The 13,230-nt window shown below is 41.0% G+C and overlaps 1 long non-coding RNA gene across 1 annotated transcript; it reads right to left on the reverse strand.

The window, feature by feature from the left end:
- Window positions 1–673: 673 nt before the first annotated feature.
- On the reverse strand, window positions 674–7,899 carry LOC110581106. The gene is made up of 3 exons (XR_002480387.1): window positions 7,852–7,899; window positions 5,891–5,988; window positions 674–696 (listed from the first exon to the last, which is right to left on the reverse strand). It is a non-coding gene; the product is annotated as an uncharacterized LOC110581106 (long non-coding RNA).
- Window positions 7,900–13,230: the final 5,331 nt, after the last annotated feature.

Consider the following 13,230-nt stretch of genomic DNA (forward strand, 5'->3'; position numbering starts at 1 on the left):
TCTAAAAGAGGGAATTTTAAGCACTTTCTCCAAAATGAGACTATGTTTGTGTAAGATCTTTGGCATCACAGGATTCAAGAGAATATTTCCAATCTCCTTTCTATTATTTAGCTTCAGTGGACCTAAAGTAACTAGACAGTGGTTACTGTTCATGTCACCTCTCAGCAGGCAGACATGCCAAGCTAGAGGTAGGCCACATTCCCCAGAGAAAGCAGTCTTCCACTGATGGGTTTGAATGCGATGGAGAGTTATGTTGGGGCCTGACTATACCCTTCCTTTCCCAGGTGTGGGCTATTTTATGTGTTTCCATGATATCTGTGTGTATTTCCAGTAGTATAATACCATACATGGACACATATATGCATACATGAATGCACATACACATATATCCCTAGACACACACACATACACAAACACACAGAGTCAATTCTTATTATCTGTGGCAGTGATGTTGTATAAATCACCATGCATACTGAATTTGCAAATCATGAACCATTGCTCCTAAGGGAAATGCAGGGCAGGGTGCCTGCAAGCCTCTGGTCATTTTCATCAACTGATCAATACATTACCTTGTTTTGTGTGTCTTTCCACTTAAAGATTCCTTATTTAGGGGCACCTGGCTGGCTCAGTAGGTGGAGCCTCTGGCTCTTGATCCCAGGATCATGAGTTTGAGCCCCATGCTGGGTGTAGAGATTACTTAAAAAAAAGAAAAAAAGAAACGAAACAGTTAAAAAATGACAGATTCTTTATTTAATATCTATTGTTGATTCATCCACACTGAATGCACATCCATCAGCACTGCATAACTCATGGCTGAACTAAACTTATCTCACACCTATTTTCTCGGAGGGCACACACGGCCGCCTTACACTCAGGAACACTGGACAGCACGTCAGCACTATGCTCAGGGGTCACTGTAAGCTCTGCAATCACCAACCAAAAACACAAACCCGAGAACAACATTAGACCTCATAAAGGACACCTGTTTACAGTACAAGAGTTGAAAGAGGAAGGCAAAGCACAGACTTGTTCCAACTCAGCTGGGAATGTGGGTGTCTATCGACGAGAAATTTTTACCACTTGGCATGTCCATGGATGACTATGAAAGTATTGGTTTGGGGATTACAAATAAACGTTAGCAAGTAAGCAGACGTGCACACATGGACTCCATAACGAGGACACACTGTGTGTATCTTCTGCAATATCCTGTGAGATTTCTGAGGGCAGGATGCAGACAATACCCGTCCTTCCTTGTTCCAATAAAAAGACCATCATGCCTTACCGTGGCTAATCCACAGACTAACCTGTTTTCACACATTCGTAAATTACAGAGTTCTTTCTTTAAAAAACTTTGAAACCTGAATTGACAAAAGTGATAAAAGTGGGTTATCTCTGCTTGATTTCTGTCCTTCTCCTTGCCCTTTGGGATGGTACCATGAATTGTACGAGACCTTATAGCACGAGCAAGCAGCAACACTCTAGAAATGATGCTTTTCAGATTCGATTCTAGAATCTTGGCTCGGTGTGTTCTTTCTTACCCAAAACTGACTAACTCCCCAGGTGCTCTTGCAGTAAAAGACAATGATATTTCCTCTCCCAGATAAAGAGTGATAAAACACCACATACAATTCCCAGCTATGTGCCATTCTGGAGCTGTTTGTAGTGTGAAAATGTCTAACACAGAACAGCTGGTACCAAAATGAAGACTTCACCACCAACTGTAAATTGTACAGTCGGTATTTCAAATGCTCCTTTTCCCATCAAGAATTATTGGGTAGAATGGCCTCCTGGAAGTAATTAATCTCTGCTCAATGTGCAGCCCTGTTAGGGAGACATGAGCCCCCAAGATCAGTGGAGACACGTGATTTAAAGGGGGGCTGCACAAAAATCGGCCACAAACATAACCATCTTGGTAGGAGGTCTTCTGGAGCATTTTCAACACATTTTTGTGTTATAACTCACCCCGCGTGAAGTTATAGAAGGACTGTGCTTACATAACCTGAGGTTTGATGATACAAAATGAAGCAAAATTAGACCTTAATCTGTGTCAACACCGAGTCAATGAAGTTCTCAACATACTCCATCCCAGGTCTGGCAGGCGATCAGGGCGATGCAGCCAACAGAGCACACGTGTCTACCAGCTCTGCTTCTTGCTGCCTATGAAGACTGTGTTGGAAACTGTTCCCAGACATCCCAGGGCTCCAGAAACTGATGGTGGCCACATGTTCCTTTCCAGAGCCAACGTTCTGGAAGATGTGCCGACAAAGACAACGTGACTCCAAGAGAGCTGGTCACTGAATGTGCTCATTCTCCCATCCCCTATAAACCCACGTGAGGAAGCGTCTGGGGCTTCCTGGCCTGAAAACTTGAGGGCTCCCAGGGTATTAATGAGATGTTCCTAAGGGAACTGTTCAGAACGAAGGAACCGATGGGGGAAGGCCGGGAGAGCTGGATGGTCCAGTGACCTGAAAGAGGCAGGGCTGTGCTCCATCCCATTACTGACGGGTTCAGAGCAGAATGCCCATTGGGAGCAGGGAGGCTGGTGGGCATCTGCGTCCTGGGAGAGGAGACAGCTGGATGGATTACTGCAGATCCATAGGGTACCTACAGCAAGACCCATTCCAAATCCCAAGTGTGGGCAGCACTGGGCTTCCACAATGCCAGCAGCCATAACCAGCACTGGCTCTGGCCTCAGGCGGGGCTGAATTCTCCCCTGTGCTGGAGCTGGACAGGACGGGAAGCTGCTCAGGACAGAGGACACAGAAGTCAACTGTGCCTCTGGTTTGGTCTCTCATGGGACTTGCCTTTATTTCTGTTTCAGGGGAAATAAACTGGCTTCCTGCAAGAGTACTCTAGATAGACAGTTGCTCTAGGACTCAAAAGAAATGCTATTTGAACTAGAACAATTCTGGCACTCACACAGTCACCTAAGGCTACTGTGTTTTTGACATTATTACAGCATATTTGGACAGAGACACAATCTTGCTAAGAATAAATACCAATGAGATGCTTGCCTTTCTGGTTTTGCCCATTCTGTATGCATGATCATTTTAATGTTAGTTGGCAGTAAGATTCTAGCAGAGCGAAAAATCCTTACGTTACACTAAAAATGTCAGTCCAAAACCAAGAAAATTAGGACCTTGCTTAGTCTTCATTCTCTAGTCTTAAGCAATTCCTTGTGGCTGAAAAGCATGTAAGAGATTAACATATCAGTTCTTTGTTTTTTGCTTTCAAATTCCACCAAGCTTAACATTTATGTGGCTATATGGATCAAAACCAGAATTTTAAATTTTGTTTTTAGGAATTTTGGTTTTTATCATTCAAATTTGTTTTTATTTCTGAGGTAGACCTAAAACTCCTTTCCCCGAAGTATCCTAGCCATCTAACATTTGAACCAGTGCCTAAATCTTCAGTGGTTCACTTTGTTTTCTCAAATGCTCTATCTTGTGAATGATAGGGTTAACTGAAAAGATTTTTTTTCCTATTTTGTTTTGCTTTCTGTAAATCTCAAAGGTTAGACTCCTGCTAATTTTGCCACAAAAGCATGTTGTGCTAATAAATCTCTAGGTATATCTGTCTTTGTTCTTGTCAGGGGAAAACAAAAACCAGCTATGACACATTTTTCAGCCTTTTTTCTAAAATGTGTTTCTAGAGGTCAGAGTCCTATGGAATTGCGATGTTCTTGCATGGTACACATTTTCCGGTGCTATTTTAACAGCACAGATTTAAATAACATAAAACAAGAGCTATATTTTGGTTAATTGACTTTGAGTAAACAATAATTTACTTTAATCAAATGATAAACGCACATGTATAAATTACATCCACACAGAAGAAAGCTGAATAAAAATCCCCTAAATGTAAGTCAAAGATACTGCAATTTAATAAACCACCTTAAAGTTTTTTAAGTCAATCAGCAGAGAAAATATGATATGGTGGGCACTGAGATCTTAGTCCCAGGGGTGAGTAAGCACAGCACCACAGAGCTACATTTTCTTCAAGGGTGTTTGAGGAACTGCCTTAGGTGACTTTGTCTTGACATAGAAATCTTCACTTGACTCTATCTGATCTCCATTTAACGTTACTCCCATAGAACATGATTCATTGATTCCCAGAAGCATGCCCCACGAGTTACTCCATCTTGTCAGGTAATGGATACATAATTCACATTTTAAAAATCATTTTCTTAACCTTTGATTTACCAAGACGTTACATATTCCATGATGCAGAAAATAGGATGTTTGTTTGGATTTTTGGTGTTACTCACTCTCTTCTCCCCAGTGTTTCATCCTTGGCACACAGTAACTGCTTAACAAATACTCATGGTAAAACGGGTGAATGAATAGTGAATTAATGAATACTCACGGTTTAAAACAGCTGTTCCGTTTTCATGCTGAGGAAAAAACGTAAGTGACATTTTCCCAGGCAATCGATCACACAGTTTTTAAATCCCTTTCTATATGGCTATCTTTGGACTGTTACTTTAAGGAGCCAATAATCCTCAACATTTTGCTTCTCACAGATGGATGTTCATACAACTTTTTTTTGATGAATGTCTTCCTGTGTTACTTATCATTTGAAACACCAAAAGAGAGGGACCAAATATCTTTTGTCTCAGATCACCGATTTTGTCCTGGCCTTGAAACTCTCCTGGTCTGTACCTGGGGAGATGATTCATGTAATATAGATTGAGTCTCACTCCCCCCAACTGTGTTTATCTTGACTCTCCATGCTGTCTGTCTCACAGTGTGTCTACGCCTGTCAGAACGGTAATGGGATAACATATAGGAACAGTTTTTCAAAACCCCATATATAACTGCTATTGCCACCGGCCCCCTCCCCATTCATGTGTTGAAACTGTGTTAGAGACGCGGTCCCCTGGGGGTGATTACATCAAATTGAATTGATGACGGGGGTCGCACCCTCGTCAGTGGGATTAGCGCCCTTCTCAAGGAGACCCCAGAGAGCTCCCTCATACCCTCCTCCATGTGAGGACACACCAGGAAGACACCTATCCTTGACCCAGGGAGCCGGCCTTCACCAGATACTGAATGTGCCCATGCCCGTTACCTGGGACGTTTGGTCTCCAGCACTGTGGGAAAGAAAAGAAATGTCTGTTGTTTATAAGCCCCCAGTCTGTGGTGTTCTGCGGTCGCTGCCTGAACAGACTAAGGCAGTAACACACTATCATCATTCAGAATGGCCAGTGCAGAGTAAGACCAATAACCTCCTGAAATGCACAATACTGTGGGGCTGAGGGAGAAAATGAAAACAGACAGAAGATGACTCATTCCTACCTCGCTCATTAATCAAGCTATTGTATCTAAAAAAGTTTTTCTCGCTGACAGCATTCTGTAATTTTAAGGTGAGATGACCATACAAAAAAAACCCCACAAAACAAAAACAAATCACCAGGCAATTCTTTACAACTACCTTCCTGAGCAGTAATTTAAAATGTCAAGTGGTAATTTAGCCCCAGTGTTTAAAAGAACTGGAATTATCAGCTCTCTGTGGTCAACGGCCATTTCAGCCATTCTAGTGCCTGGATTGATTCAATCATTTACTTTTTTGGATATTCATGTTTAAAGGTCAGAATTTTCACGATTAATGTTAGAAAGCTTCTTTCTCTGGGTTTATACAAAGTCCCGACTCTGGTTTGCAACTGTGAGAACCTGGTTTCTATTAATCTCCCTTCTTTTTATTCCTCATTAACTCATACTCAAAGAGAGGATATGACAGGCTCACCCACACTCTATTAAACGTTTCCTTGTGTTCAGTGCGAGGGATGTGGCCAAAAAGCTGAGAATTAAGCCTGCAGTAAGAAATCCACAATTACAGAGAATGTGACCTTTGCAGATGTGCTCATGTCAGTTAGAAACATAGGGCTTACCCATCTTTCAGCAAGGTGGCGGAGATAAAATTAGAGCTGGCTTCTTATTATGATCATCGTCTTGCCTTCTGATAATCATTGCTCTTCTATCTGTTTTGCTGGTCACCAGAAATAATATATATAGATGAGATCATATATCACCATATATATATATATCTTGATTATACATACCTAATATTATATAATATAGAATATATATAAATATACCATATAATGCATATGTAAATAAAATCATATATATTTGCCTACAATCCACTTAAACATTTGGTGTCTAACGTTACTTATACAAGAATACAAATACTGCCCAAATCTTGTTTTTTGTATACTTGGCTCTTGATTGTATTATTTTATTTTATTTTTTTTAAGTTTATGCATTTTTTTAGTGATGTCTATATCCAATGTGGGGCTCACGTTCACGACCCTGAGATCAAGTCACATGCTCTTCCAACTGAGCCAGCCAGGCACCCCTTCACTGTAATATTTTACAGTAACAAGCAAAACCATATTCAAATGAAATCATGGTGTCCACAGTCCCTTGGAGTTCTCTGGCACTTGCTAGCAATCCACTTGCCAGAGTCTAACACACAAATGTTTCTGTGAGACAAAAACATGAGTGTTTAGTGTTTATTAGTAACTAAAACAATGTGGGCATTTGATATAAATCTACAAAATAATATATTGTTTATGATGAATATTTACTCAAGCCCATAGCTAATCTTACATGAATCATCTTGTGAGGTGGCAAAATATGCAAGATAAGATAATGTTTGTGAGCCCGCGTTTACTTTACATGAGAGCACTACTTACATCTAAATGCTGGAAAAATAAAATTTTTAAACAGAATAATTACAATAAAAGTATCCTTAGATTTTAGTGTTATAGCAGAGTCAAATATTGGCCATATTGGATTTGCTAAGGTCACATGTTATTGTCAAATATTCTGTGAAAAGAGAAAAATTCAGCTTATTTCCTGAAATTGTGGGGTTTAGAAGGGGAGTTGTTACTCTGTGATAAGAATGAATGCTTTATATTCCAAAGCAGATAAGGTTTAGGGTTTTTCACTGTTCACGGACAAATCATGAATCTAAAAACTGGGAGCACTACTGAAGATAATCTCAGGGGTGCCTGGGTGGCTCAGTCATTTAGCGTCTGCCTTCGGCTCAGGCCATGATCCCAGGGTCCTGGGATCCAGCCCCACATCTGGCTCCTTGCTCAACTGGGGAGCCTGCTTTTCCCTCTCCCTGCACCCCTCCCCCACTCATACTCTCTCTCTCAAATAAATAAAATCTTAAAGAAAAAAATATAATCTTATTCGATTTTTTAATTTTCAGGATCTGAGATCCCTGAAATTTAATTGAGTCTCAACATGTAAACCCAATCCCCAGCAAATGGATGTCAAAGGGAACTCAGAGAAGCTTCCAGATCACCTTAGCCATGTGCTATTATTAGCTATGCCTTTGAAATGCTCCCAAGCTGCCCATTTGCAAAGCCTTTGAGTTCACTCTATTCCAACTGTCCTTTGCTATACTTGAAGTCTGCACAGGAATCCCAGGAACTTCAAGCATGTTGCAAATATTAATGACACGTAAGCATGTGGAGCATGTAAAGGGCGTAACTTGAAGAAGATAAATATTAGCTCCACTTGACCATGATGTCAAATAAGGTAGACGCTGCCCAAACTCATACCAGGCCTGTGGAAATGGAAGACGGTCCACAGATTCCTTCAGTGACTAGAACCACACCATTCCTGGCTTCCCTCATGAACTTGTTGAAGGCATTCCCTCCTTGTTGAAGGAGTTAACGACAAACTCTACAGGTATAACTGTATCCAGAGCTACTGTGACCATAAAACGCTACTGAGAACTGAGATGTCAAAGAACCATTCAGATGATAGATCGATTCTAAGTTATGCTGTGCCCAAGTAACATACAGTCGTTCACAAATGAGGAACAGGGACCTACCCGTCATTGGGTTGACGTGCTGGTTGAGAAATGAATAGGATGCAGAAAGTCTCACGTTTGCTTAGTTTGCTTGAATAAGGGGCCCAATGAAGCAAACTACAAAACCTAAATAAGAAAAAACAAAATAAATGTGTATGAATACGTACTAGGACAAGGTCTATCTATGTTAGGCATTATGCACCATAAAGAATAAACCCATGGGGGTGCCTGGGGAGGCTCAGTTGGTTAAGCGTCTGCCTTCGGCTGAGGTCATGATCCCAGGGTCCTGGGATTGAGTCCCACATCGGGCTCCCTGCTCAACAGGGACTCTGCTTCTCACTCTCTCTCTGCCCCTCCTCCCCTGCTCGTGCTCTCTCTCTCTCAAATAAATAAAATCTTTAAGAAGAAAAAGAATAAGCCATGGCTGTTGTCCTTCAGGGGCCTGCATCTAAGTAAGAATGATGGGCCTCAGATGACCAAAGAGGTTTTAAATAACAAGCTGGAAATGACTCACAGAACAAACAGATTTTAATCAGTCTGTATGGGGCTCAGGGTCAAGGGACAAGGAATATAGAGTGACTAAGCTTCAGTTTTCTGAAGATTAGATTAGTTTGGATATATGAAGACACTGGCCCAGCTGATCTTCATTCATCAGAATAGCAACTGGAACCCAGTTCCCTGTCAAGAATAGCCTAGAAACTCCAGGAACACCCATGGAACCCAGGAACACCTCCCTCCCCAGAACTGAATTTACCATAAAGCCAAAAGGGGGAAGGAATCCCCTGCTCAACTGAGTCAAACGTTTCTTCTCTTGATTCTCATTTCTGTCCTTCAATCTGCATTTCTCTAGGTCAGTTGGGAACAGGAAACCCCTCCCTCCCTAGAGGAATGCCTCCCACTACACCATGCAGGGGGAACCTTTGCTTCTGGTCCCAAAGGATGGATTTCATCACAACACCAGAATTGGCTCTCTAATTTATTCACATTTATTCATTCACTCACTGAGTATCTACCAGATATTTGAGAGAGAAGCTCATTTCCAACACAGAATTCTATAAATACAATGCTGAATAACACAGGTGGGGCTCCTACCCTTAGGGATTTTGGCACGGCCTCTGCAGCCTTTCCAAAGTGTAAGGTGTGGGTCCTACAGTCTTAAACCATTGCATATGGCGCAGCCCAGACCTTTATGCTCTTGCACATCTTTCTCAAGTCTTCACGTCTGGAAATAACTGTTTACACCGGGACACACACAGCTGGACTAAGACCATGAAACACTTGGTAACTGAACATCTTTAATCACCATGTATTTTATAATCATATTGAGGACAGTAACATCCTTCTCAAAAAAAAAAAAAAAAATTGTACATTCCATCGCTGTGACTCAACAACTGTCTGTGTCACAATGAATCTTATCTCCCAGGCCTCTCTGCCTCCAGAGAAGGGGTTTGCTAGGAAATATTCCCACAACTGCTTTAGAGAAAGGGCAAGACTGTCCAATGAGGGCATAGCTGGGAAGTGTTTTTCTGCCCTAAGATGAGCCCGGCACCATGATGCTAAGGGGGTGACCCAGGATTCAAAGAGGAGGCTGTTAAAACTATGTAAGTCTTGAAAGGCAGGCTATCTTTATCTACTTTTCACCAAACTATGTAAGTCTTGAAAGGCAGGCTATCTTTATCTACCTTTCACGTCTCCCGCAGCATTTTGCAAAGTCTTGAATCTCAAATGCAAGGGTGTGAATTTCTTCTGGAGATCCTGAGGAGTCATTAAAGATCATTCAGAAGTCATCAAAGCATCACCACGGGAGGGAAGTGCCTGCGTGCTGTAAGCTGTGGGGTTTCCAGAACCACCCTGACAGGCCGTGGCCTTGTGTTCCATCCCCCAGCCTGTGTCTCCGTTTACTAACCTTTCCCCGTCATGTTTCCTTCCGACACATAGCAAATCAAGGGCATCAGTCTGCTGCAACTTCTTAAGCTTTCGAAAGAAATCCTGAGCAATGTCTTTCAGACCCAGAGCAAGGACATTCTGACCGCTGCTTTACTAGAAGGGCATTTTTTACCCTGGTGAAATGAGGTAAACAAAAAATGTCAGGTTGACATTGATTTCCAGGTATAAAGTAGGACAAAATCGTGGTGACTACAGGTGTCCACACAATAAAACATTCACTGATGATTTTTCTTTATTTGCCACTGTGTTATGTAAGAATGTGGTAGCTCTCTTTCATAAATCCTTTTTTTCGTCTTTCTGCCCAAGGAGACCCCAGTTAGGAATCAAGTGAAATGTGGAAATTCCAGAGAGAGAATCTCCCTCCAAACCTGACCGTGTTTTGTGGAGAGATTGGACTGAAGTGAATGAAGTGAAGGGCATTCTAGAGTTGCTGAGTACCAAAGTCCGGTATAAGTGATCTTCTCTAAGTGTGTGTGTAAGACTGAATATTTGCACCCGCCCACCCACAGACATGCTTATAAAGATACATAATGAGACAAGGTGTCTTATTTTATTTATTTGAATCAACATGCTTTGGGGTAAGGCTCAATTCATCAAGAGCTCCAGTGAAGACAGATAGCAAATGCATGTCTCTGCTATTCATTTTCCCTACATTTTTACAGAAACCACCACCTCCACCTCTAGTAGGGAGGGAAACTAATAATTTTGTTTTAAATATTCTAGGAAAATATATGCAGAAAGTTTTACTAGGTTCTATTAGTTATTCCAACTCCTGCGTACCGAAGAGCCTTTTCAAAAGTAGCCGAGACCTAGTGCTTGAGGTCTTGCGGGTGAGATCTTGGGATGGGGGTGTATTGGGAAGAGAGGTTTGCGCAGTACCTCCCAGTGCTGGGGCTCAGGCTGGGCAGGCCGAGGACGGCCTTCCTAGCTGTACGTTTACAATTACTTCAAGTCTGTACAGGCTCAGGACCTGTTAATGAGTGAGTACAGGGGGCAGAAGCTGAAATCGGCGCTACATATCGCTTACAAAACAAAGATCGAGCTTTTGAATTGCAAATTTTGAGGTAGAATCCTGGCTCATGAGAATGTTCGGCCAAATTATTTGCAACCTGGGATGTAAAAATAGGCAGCAAAGTCTAGACCTGTTCTATTTACTTTCTTTTTTGCTGCTGCAGAAGTTTTTTTTTTTTTTCTTTCTTTCTTTCTTCTCTTCCCCTTAAAAGAAACTGACTGGGCTGGCATGTTCATCAAAGCAATTTAGTGAGAATGCACTCTGACAGACTGCATTAATGATGTTGACTTGTGAAAACAAAGCGTGGTTTTATAATACACATAAATTATATGCTTTTAAAAAACTGAAGGTTCAGAATTCTTTAATGATACTCAAGCAGAGCAAAATGGAGTTTTGCCTATTTTTCGTTTTAGCACTTCAAAAGATTTTTTTTGGGGGGGGTTCCATGGCTGACAAAACTCAAACAAAAAAGATAGCACAGCACATTATGGTTTCCTAGTTGCATTTATTAAAATTAAATTTAAGTGAACACATATTTATTAAGTAACAACTGTGAGCCCAAGACTGTGCTGCATACTACTACGGATGTAAGGATGGACTGCACTATGTCAGAAGACATTTAGGGGAAAGTATGTCTTCCCATGAGTGGTCTACGTGATGCAATGAAAAATGTGAACTATATGACTTGGAAAAGTATTTTTTTTAAAGATTTTATTTATTTATTTGAGGGAGGGGGAGTGCAAAGGGGGAGAAGCAGACGCCCCGCTAAGCAGGGAGCCGATGCAGGTCTTGATCCCAGGGCCCCAGAATCATGACCTGGGCCAAAGGCAGACAGACGTTTAACCAACTGAGGCTCCCCTGACTTGGAAAAGAACTGCGTGATCTTGAAGAAGCACTTGGTTATATTTGGTTGAGGGTTCATAAGATAGCTTATTTAAAACCAAGTGATGATCTACACATTTCCTCAGGAACAGATACAAAAGAAGCAAATATGGAGAGAGATTCCGTAAGCAAAACCAGCATGAACCAAGGGCACATCAAAGCCGTGTTGTGGTGGACATTCTGATTTTGTGTCTAAAGCACATACAGAGGAAGCAGCAGAGACTAAGCTGGATAAAAAGGGCAGTGACAATTAAAAATACTAGAACGCTAAGAAGATTTGGTAAGAAAATGTTACGATCACAGCTCTGCTTCAGAGTAACTAGTCCTAAAATGGTGTGTGGTTGGACTGGTGTGAGATATGAGAAGATCCACCAGGGTTCAGGTTAAAGAGTTCTTTCATGATTTACAAGAACCCGAAAATGATACAAACAACAACGAACTTGAAACTTACATGTCAGGAAACAAATAAATATATAAATAGGTACAACTTACAGCAACATCAAAGATACCAAATGCCAAGAAATAAATCTAATTATATGAAAACTTTTACATAGGAAACAACAAAAAAAGTGCTGAGAGAACTTAAAGAAGACCTAAGTAGAGAAAGGGATCATGTTTATAGATTGGAGGACTCGATTATTTTTAAGGTACCCATTCTCCCCAGCTTGATTTATAGGCTCAGTGTAATCCCGATCCATATTTCACCAGGTTTTCTGTGGCAATTGAGAAGTGGAGTTCTAACATTTATATGGAAAGCCGAGGGACTGGATTAGCCAAGGTTCTCCTGAAGATCAAATGTCAAGGGTTTAAGTTACCAGATATGAAGACATACAATGAAGCTACAGTAATCAAGACAGTAGCACATTTGTAAAACACATAAAACAAGAAAAAAGTAGCACAAGAGTAGACAAAAAGATCCATGAATAACAGTGTAGAATCTGTAGGATGACCCATTTACACAGTCAGCTTACTTACGAGAAGGCACCGCATCAATTCACTGTGCGAAAGGACTCTAATTAAGTAAGTCATTTTGGTTCCACTGGATATCGATATTTTAAAAAAGGAATCAGTACCTTTACATCAAATAAGTTGATATAAAATAGATCAAAGACCATCTGTAAAATGTAAATAGTGCAACGTATAGCAAAAACCAGGAGAGTATGTTTACGAACTTGTGGTGTACGACAATTTTTAACTAGGACACACAAATCAGCAGGCATAAAAGAAAAAAAATGGTAAATTGGTTTTCATTAAAATTAAGAATTTTATGCTCATCAGCAGACATCAATATAAAAGTTAAAGGATAACACAGAATGTAGGACATCACAGGCTCAAAAAAACAAAACAAAACTAAAGCCAGGATCCGTAGTACGTAAGGTACTACTCCCATAAACCACAGAAAAAGACAACCAAATTAAGCATTTTCCAAAGACCTGAACTGACACTTTCCAAATGAGGATTTCTGAACGACCAATAAGCTTCTGAAAAGTTCTGCCACATCGTGACTCAGCAGGAAAACGCAAATGAAAGCCAGAATGCATACCACTGTGCAGCCCCTA

The sequence above is a fragment of the Neomonachus schauinslandi genome, chromosome X (genome assembly GCF_002201575.2).
Source record: "Neomonachus schauinslandi chromosome X, ASM220157v2, whole genome shotgun sequence".
In the NCBI taxonomy this organism is placed as follows: Eukaryota; Metazoa; Chordata; class Mammalia; order Carnivora; family Phocidae; genus Neomonachus; species Neomonachus schauinslandi.